The 9,542-nt window shown below is 38.9% G+C and overlaps 1 long non-coding RNA gene across 1 annotated transcript; it reads left to right on the forward strand.

Moving 5' to 3' along the window:
- Positions 1-317: 317 nt before the first annotated feature.
- Positions 318-5,597, forward strand: LOC130598722 (uncharacterized). The gene is made up of 2 exons (XR_008972064.1): positions 318-1,396; positions 2,550-5,597. It is a non-coding gene; the product is annotated as an uncharacterized LOC130598722 (long non-coding RNA).
- The last annotated feature ends 3,945 nt before the right edge of the window (positions 5,598-9,542 follow it).

Genomic DNA, 9,542 nt, shown 5'->3' on the forward strand with positions numbered 1-9,542 from the left:
GGTTGTGAGGGGAGATTGTGAGGGGAGAGGATTGCCAGCCATAAGAGGAGATTGTGAGGGGAAAGAAAGGGTGGCCATGAGGGAGGATCACGAGGAGAGAGAAGGGGTGGCCATGAGGGAAGATTGTGAGGGGAAAGAAAGGGCAGCCATTAGGGGAGATCACAAGGGGAGAGCAAGGGCAGCCATGGGATGTGAGGGGTGGCCGTGAGGGGGACAGGCAGTCATGATGGGAGATCATGAAGGAAAATCATGAGGGGAGAGCAGGGTCAGCCATGGGGAGTGAGGGGGGCCATGGGGGGGCAGAGGCAGCAGATATACATTATGGGCCATTATGTGGGGCAGATGAGAGGTGGCTTTGAGTGGAGATCATGAGGGGCAGCCATAAGGGGAGGTATTGAGGGTAGACCAGTTTACCCTTAGTGACACAGTTTAGTGGTGGGCTTGGTAGTCCTGGGGTAACAGTTGGACTTGGTGATCTTAAAGGCCTTTCTCAACCTAGCTGATTCTATGATTCTGTAAAGGCAAACACCAATATTATTTCTTGAGACCACATTTGCTGCTTTGGGTTACTCTCAGATACTACACATTAATCTCTTTATTACCTGCAGGCTGCTCAAATGCCTCAGCTCTTCAGGGCATCACATTCATCTCCTTGCATGCACTGCTTTTTTATCTCAAAACAATAGAATCTTCTTGATTTTATTCAATGTCACTGAACCACAACAACCCCTCAGATGTTCTGATAACACAACTTCCACTATACATATCTCATGGACCCTACAACTATGTTGGCCTGCTGAGTTTAATGGAGACAGCACATTCAAAGAATTAGTGAAGAGCAGAAACAAAGCGGTTTGCAAGTCTTGTAACACTGTGTGTGTTTTAAGATAAAGTGTATCTCCAGGTTTTGGAAAGAATGACAGGGAAGAGATTTTAAAAGACAATGTATTTAAATCTTTCAACAATCAGAATCTGGTGTGGAAAAAGCTAAGTCAAGATTCTTACGAAATACCGTAACTCTCAGTGCACTAGATAACTCGCTTAGCCCTCTTCAGAGCATCGCCGATAACAGTTTAGAAAAGACAGAGTGAAATACAGACTTTGTGAAGCTCATGATGTACTTGAATTTAGCTTCACTGATGTTCTCATCGTACAGAGTTCAGTCACATTTACTACTTACGAAACTAGTCTGATGAATTCAATTACTGAAGGAAGTCTGGTTTTAATTCTTAGAACTACTACTTCTTTCAATTTAAATTGATTAATAATAAAAGTTACAGCATTTCAGAGGAACAGCATTTAAATTAATTATAAACTGAAGCCCTAGCCCATGGCAATAAGATACAAAGCTCTCCTTCATGTCAGCTCAGATGCAGCTTTCAAGTGTACTCTAAAGGTACTTCTTCTGGGAAATATTTTACTTTATAGATATAAATTACAGTTTATTGCCAGCTGTTTAAAATATCTATGCTTTGGTAAGATGAGTCTTGCTAACCCCCAGCTGTCTCCCATTTACTTGAATTGGAAAAACACTGGGTAAATTGCTGCCCATGGAGCACAAACATAAGCGACTGAAGTACCCATAATTTGTTGGAGTTTTAGATCATCCTAATTTAGATATTTTTCAAAAGACATAATGTAAAGTAGACTCTACTTAATCACCACCCTGATAAACAGCTCTCTTGGGAAGATAATACAGTTGGTAGAAGTGTAAATTAAAAGTAAAATGCAAAAGCCATTCTGCATCCATGACATATCCAATGTGTTTGGAATGAAGTTATTTGATGGGCCAGTCATAGAAAGGTACAGTGAACTCCCACTATATATGACATAGCTGTTTGTTATCTTTTTCTCATACTCTTGAATTGATATTTACACAACTACATAGATATAAATAAAGAAAAACTAGACAGTTTCTCACTTCAACATGTTCTTGGGTAACAATATGAACAGAGAATATTCCATGTGCTCTCAATAGGGCACTTAAATATTTTTCAGGTTTTATCATACAAAAAACAATAGGTGGGGATGTAGTAGACAGTCAGGATATGTACCTGAATTATATGTTAAGGTAGCAGCAAAAAGGAAACCTCAAGAAAAGATAATTGACAGCATAGAAGAGGATATGTTATGTCTCAACAAGCCTGTAGCTTGTCTAATTATTTATAGTATATTTTATGGTTCTTATTTCTATATATTAAACAGAGACAACATATGAAGTGAATACCGATTCATAATATACTATCTGTCAAAGGTAACTGTAGACTGGTAGGTTCTGTCACCACTAAGCAAAAACTGCAAGCTCAAGAACTGAGAAATGTGCAGTTTTTCAATGCATTACAGAGCCAAGTATTTTATTCTCCATCAAAAACACATTTAATATTTCCTTTTGAGGGCTACTGATAACCACAAAGGCAATTTTGCCCTCTTTGACTAGTTAAGACCTTAATCTCTGGCTTTCTGGTTCAGAAGATACTCTTCATAGAATGATTTTCAAATGTGACACTCTCTGACTCTTAGCTGGGGCTGAGCCTTTCCCCTTTTTACAGGGTGTAGTGAAGTCCAGACTAGGAGAGAAACAGAAGGCAGCAGTGGCAAGAGACAAGCAAAGGAAGAAAAATGTGCAAGAAAAAGAGACAGAACTGCAGAAGGTAGAAGTGTGGCTGACAGCCCTAGAATCCCCCAGGATAGCAGTGAGCAGTGAAGAGAATTACCTCGTGGAAAAGACACATCTGGCAGGAAAGATGTCAGCCACAGGAGGTAAAGAAAAATGCAGGCAGGAGGAGAAACAAGTGAGCCACTCTGTGGACAGGAGTGCCTTGGGAGTAACACAACATGGGTAAGATGGCCAATGACTTACAAATGTGCACGCAACCCCCAAATTAATATAACATTTGATTACCCCTATCAATCCAAAATGGTTTCCTTGGACACCAATCCAAGTGAACACTCAAATTACCTCTTCAGTCACTGAAAGGCATGGTTCAAGAGCAAACACCTTACACCCTCACACCCAGGGGTATTAACCAGTCATTACCTCACATTTCCCTTGTTTCCCTAATGGGCCCTGTTTCATCTCCCTACGTATTAAAAGCTGCTTCATAGCACATCCACTCAAGCAATCTGTAACAGTGCACTTAACCAGTCAGCAGGGATACTGAATAATAAGCCCATCTGTACCGTCCTCCCAACCCCGTCCTGAAAGCATCGTTAAGCTCAAGGAGCAGTATTTTCAAGGTACCTCCATCTAACCAAATTTCTAAGTAACAACAAGAGTACTCTTGTTGTTAGGGTGTTTCTAGTGCAATATATAAAATGAGATTTTTACTGTTCAGCAAATAAAAAGTATTTCACTCGTTTTGTGTCAGCAGACAACTAATAATAAAATGTCTACTTACAATAACACCATTATAAAAGAATGAAAATCTTCATTCTTTTCTCTTCTGTGCAAAACACTTGATAATCCATATACAGTTGCACTCAGATTAGAACAAAAAAAATAAATAACAATTTGGTGGAGAGCTTTTTAATAGAAGGGTCCAAGACTAAGAACCTCCTGAGTTTTGCAACGATAAAAAAAAAAAAAGATAAAAGCATTCCTCTTCACTGTAACACCTTCCTTTTCTCTGTTCCTGCAAAAGGAAATGCAGTTCTTTTTCACACAGCAGGAGTAGCTAGAGCTTTATACAAATTCAATGTGCATGAGTGAAATCTATCTTCTGTTCTGGATCGAGCCACAGGTCGAACAAATTTCTGACCAACAGGAAATAATAAGCACAACCATATTTTCACTTGCCTCAGTTCCTGCTAGGATCAAAGCCAAGGCTGTCAATCTTCATTTATCTTTAGATATTTAAAATATTTTCAGTATCATTCCGGATTTTTTAAGCAGTTGGCACTGAGCAATATCTGAGACTGTCCCACCTTACTAAACTCTGGCAGTATTTTTTTCCCATCAGATACTAGTATGGCAATCCCCTTCATGTCTAATTCTTTGACAGCAATTCAGTTTTAGATGGCGTATAATAAGCTCTGCCTGAATTCTGCCTGGATTGAATTGTTATTGATTGGTTCAAGGCAATGGTGTAGAAGGGTGCATTTCCACAGCTTGTATTTGGATGGGTCAGATCTTTTGACAGCTGATTTTGTTAGAAAACCTGGGGTCATTGTGGGCACTGATTATTACACACTCTTGCATTTTTTCCATCACTGCAAACTCAGCTTCTTACTCTACAAAAGACCCAAGTAATTTTCTTTCTAAGGTCTATACAGGGGTTCTTTCTTACATGACATTATAATCAGTCTTTCTTTGTATATAACTTTGCTTCATATTACTCTCAAACAGCACATTAGGTGTACGAAAATGTAACATCTACTGTTTTAGTTTTTGATCATATTACCCTGCCTGGGCCAAATCCAGCCATCAGTGAAGCCAATGAAACTATCCCAGAGGAGTAAGACTGAACCTAACAGTGACCTTTTAATGCTGCTTTTTCACAGAAGTTCCCATGTGCCAAAAAGATCAGGTCAAGAACTCCAAAAAAAACCCAATCTTACTGTGCAGGCAGCAGCTTACTGTATTTTTTGGCTTCTTTTCATCTTCAGTATCAGTATTGTTCTCATTTGTTTGAGGGACATATGGCTTTACCTAATCAAAGTAATGCCCCCAAACCTCCCTGGATTGCACAATCTTAGGTTTTCAAAACAAAGAAGGAAGGAGGGGGGAAGAAAGAAAGGGGAAAAAAGCCCAAACCTCCCTCTACTATTTGTCTAAAAGAATACCGTTCTATTTGAAATCAAAGCTGTCACAGACCAGTTTTAACATCACTGAGCTCCAATTCTGTTGTTGTCAGTCTTGATGTAGAAAACACTAGCAATTATCAAACACAGTCTGAGTATATCAGCTGGGAATTTTAATCAATCCACTGTAACAGAGCTTAAGAAGAAGAAATGGGTTGCAGACAACAGATGCCTGGCAATAGTTTCCTACCTCACCACAGCCTACTAGGCTGAGTGAAGGTTTCTTATAAGCATATATTTCCCCCATCATTGCATGTTCAGCTTCTCACTCTACAAAAGATGTACTTCTCTGTGCTGCTGCATAAGTCAAACCCATTCATGTTCCATTTCTACAGTTCAAAATGCCAAAACACACCAAGTCAACAAAAAATTATCTTTTTTACTTTGAAAGATGAAACAATGTAATTAGTAACATTACACTTATTTTATTACCATTGCTTTGATTTAAATTGTTAGTGGTTCAAACATCTTAATTTCAGAGTGCATTATATAATTGTTTTTGTTGCTTGTTTATCGATATTTTTGTATAATTAGGATGCAGTAATTTACTTTATATCTCTTTAGTTTAATTGAGTTAATAATGTCTGCTGAGAAGCATGATGTCCCACTCCCAGTTACTTGGCTGGAAAGCAGGGAGAAGAGCTTTCACTGGACGTAAGAATTTCAATGGGCAACTTTTCTTCCAGACCTGTAACTCTGCCAAAGTTAGCTTTCTGTTGAAATGACACAGATGCTTCCATACTTTTGGGCTTCTGTTATTGCTCTTGTGATAGATCATATTAAAAAATCTTTCCTGACATGCTATGGTTCTCCCTGATGATATTGTTATCACAAAACACTATCTACTGTATCAATAACAGCAGATACGAGCAAGGACAGTGTGTACTGAAAAAGAAAACCTTAGCTCTCAGTTAGTGTCTAATAACTGAAATTGCTTCCCTTGAACTCTATCAATACAGCCAGTATAGCGCATCCACTGGGGAGTAGCACTTCATCAACCCTTCAACTTTCCATGACTCTGGAAAAGACCCCATCTCCACTTGGACTGTGTCAGGGAGGACAGGTTCACCTGGGGGCTGGGTCCCATGGTAATGGAGAGTGTCTTCAGCACAAGGCTGCAGATAAGGAGCACACTCTGGTTAGGACTGAGTGGCATGCTGGCCTCTCCCCCAAACTGGAATCCCATTGGGTAGGTACCACTTAAAAGATCACACAAAGGCAGCTGCACCTCTGGCTAAACAGTATATCACATACAATGAACAGGATTTGACTGATCTGGTGTTGTCAGCATAAAGTTATTATGAAAAATCAAATAAATGCCATATATTAGGATAAACTACCTAAATGACAGTAAAACAGCATCTGCTTTAGGGGCTGTTCTACAAAAAAACTCGGCTTAAAACCAGCTACCATTAGTAGAGTAATTATACTCACAAGACAGCCTAGCAGCCTAAATCGATTTCCTCTAGAAGTTAAATCCAGTAAATACAGATTATGGTTAATAATCCCTAAAACTGGTGGAGCTAGTCAACAGTAACTGAAAGAAGTTGTATAAGAAAGCCACATCTATTAATAGATATGTATCTAATATTTGCTACCAAATGTTTGGCACATGTATGAGATTTCCATCTCCAACTTATGGATAAATATTAATTGATCTTTATATATCACAGAGAGGGAAAGTTCCGTAACTGCCATTTTGCAGCAGGAACAATAGAGATGTTAAAAATAGGAAAACAAGGGAAGAAAAATGCAGTAGCAACTAATGTAGCCATAAAACTTCATAAAACTGCTTGTGACAAAAAAGGAAACACCACATGGTGTAACACAACGTTATAATATTTGCTGGGAAATGCAGGACTAAAAAAGTTAATTTATGGATGGACCATTTCAATACATGAAGTCAGAAAAAAAATGAAGCTCCATGAGGTGAAGAAAAAGTTCAGTATAATTTCTGTCATTCCAAGATGGAATCACTGTCACAGCACTTCAGACATAATCATGGATATATCCATCCTGCATCTACAGCCCCCAATATGCCCTGCTGACTCTGACCTGTCAGCATGTTTGACATAGGTGACCTACGTCCAGAGCTGCCTGCCTTTGGAGCAGGTACAAGCAACACTATGCCTCCTAGTGAGAATTCATGAGTGCCCAATAAGTGTAGTTAAAGGAGTTTGTTTAAGAAGGTAATTGGTATTAGCACTTTCTGTACCACAAACAGTGGTTAGGTTCTTAACTAGAGAGTAGAAGTAGAAACAAGTAGAAACAGGACTCAGGAAAATAAAAAAAAAAAAAAGGAAAAAAAAAGGAAAAAAAAGAAAACGCAGCCTATAGCGAACTGCAAAAAAAAAGGCATTCAGAAGAGAGCCTCTAAACCAATCTGCTGTATAAAGGGCCAAGCACAGTTTTACACCTGAAGAAGCCATGGCTTTTGAAACTCAAAAGATACCGACAGTCTGAAGCTGACATTTATCCATTAAATGGAAAAGACTACTTGAGTCCTGTATTCTGGCTCATTGCAGTATTCATTTTGAAAGCATCTGTACAATTTAACCTTCCAGTCCTACAGCCAGCAGCAAGACTTCCTAAATTAGCAAAAGTAATAAACAAGAGCCTCATTAAAGCTTCCTCTTCCCTGTTTTTCTATCCCTCTAATGAAGTTCTCTGTCCTGTAACTCCTCTCATTTCCCTAATTCTCTCTTCATCACCGATTTCTTTATCCTTTGAAATGATGGCGTCTCCTGTCATAAGTAATGATAGAGATGTGTTTTCTAGAGGACAGAGTTTGAAAAGGACAGGAAGGCATGTTGCTCTTAAAACCATAGCCCAGCAGGGCAGACAGCTCATTAATGTACCAGTCTTGCCCTCTCAGCAAGGAAGAAACACACACTCCCTTACACAGAGGGGTCAGCCAGTGAGGCACACTCCCTCTACTACCTCTAGTCTGGCTGCTCTGTTCAAGCTGTCTTCTGTACTACTTAGGTTCACCTTTATGCAGCAATGAAGTGAAAGATTTTTCAAAGATGTCGGGACAGCTCTTGATGCTCTCCTTACAGCTTTGAGTCTGGCAAAATCTCAAACTCTGGAGAGCCCCTTGAAATCAGAAAAAAAAAACAGAAAACCACAAAACCTCCTTGGTATCATGTTTCTTTGCAGACATCATTAACTCAATTAAACAAAAGAGAAATAAACTAATTTACTGCTTGCTAATTACACACACACACACAAAAAAAAGTTTAGCACAAGCAGGCAACAACAAAAACAATATAATTCACTCTGAAATTAAGAGGGTTTTAAAAAAAAAAAAAAATCACCCTCAGCTTCTATCAAAGCAAGTAATAAAATAAGTGTATTGTTACTAATTATAGCAGTTCATCTCCTAAAGTCAGATCCTGTGGTGACCTTGGGTATTTTGACAAATGAAACTTGAAAGAACAAACACAGCTCATCAGATCAGTTTCCTCAACAAGGAAACAAGGTCAAGGCTATAGGCATATAGTTTTCCCTACTTTCCTACCTTTAAAGAAGGTGTCAAAAGCACATTGACGGAGTCTGACAGCCACAGATGATCCCAGGAAAGGCTTTGCCACTTTATTTTTCTTGTTATTGTCATTTGAAGAACGGAAATAAAATCCTGTTATGCCACACACTGCCCCATCAAGATTCCATCAACTGTTTAATGGGAAGTCCATTGTTCCCTGCTTTGCTGCCCCAAGGCTCTCCTTCTGCAGCACCTTGGAAGCAGGTAAACTACTTCCATACTTTAATACGACCATCTTTTTACACTGGAGTTTTTCTTTAAATAATGAGGTTTACTTGCAGTAATTACCCTCCTACCTCTGTACTGCACAGTAGGTACTCTAAACCTACTTCAGCAACAGTAAAAACAATGGCAAATTGATCTATCCCTGAAAAGCTAAAAAGCACATTATAAATGAAAACACAGGGAATTCAGGAAGGAGAAAATATCAAAGACTTCTCCTATGTGAAGCTAACTTCTCAATCCCAAAATTGCCACTGGGCACCCCAGACCCTCATGACTGGGATGGCTTAGCTCTCCATTTACCTCCTCAGACACTGTATTAGCTGGTATCATGCATCCTGGTTCACAATGTCATTTAATACCAATGTTTCTCCTGATTTTATGTATCTTTTATACATTCCTCTTTTCACAAATTCAACTTTTAATGCATTTCAACTGAAAATAAATTCATATCTGTCATGCAGTCTTCAGCAATCATATAAATAAATGAATCTTCAATAAATGAAGCTTTATAAAACTCTCAGAAATTATGAGATGCTGGCTGAGAAATCTCTGTGATTCTGAGGCCATTAAAAATTGAAAGAATCATTCTAGTTTCTAATTAGAAATTCTTCTGAAGCTCCAATGAGAAAGGAAACAAAGGCATCAAGGCATAATGCCTCTGTTTCTTATAAGTGTTTCTACAGATCCCTTATCTATGGATCTGATCCCAAGGGGCAATGCTTGGGATCTCCTGAGTTTCACAGAAACTGTGAAGGTTTCCAGCATTTTGCAGGAAAAGGCTGTTTGGGGGATTTTTGGTTATTGTTTTTAAATTAGCTCAGCTTAGTAATGAAACCAATCCTGCCTACCTTAGCTTCTGCAGATCAGGATGCAGACATATGTAGGTAGGATAGTGGGTGGGGAAAAAAAAGAGAAAAATAGACGTAATCATTCCTCCTAAGGTCACAGAGATCCTGTGGTCAGTGGATCACTG

This window comes from Pezoporus wallicus, unplaced genomic scaffold, assembly GCF_028554395.1.
Source record: "Pezoporus wallicus isolate ANWC-B61680 ecotype Strahan unplaced genomic scaffold, APGP_CSIRO_Pwel_v1 contig_4238, whole genome shotgun sequence".
Lineage (NCBI taxonomy): Eukaryota > Metazoa > Chordata > Aves > Psittaciformes > Psittacidae > Pezoporus > Pezoporus wallicus.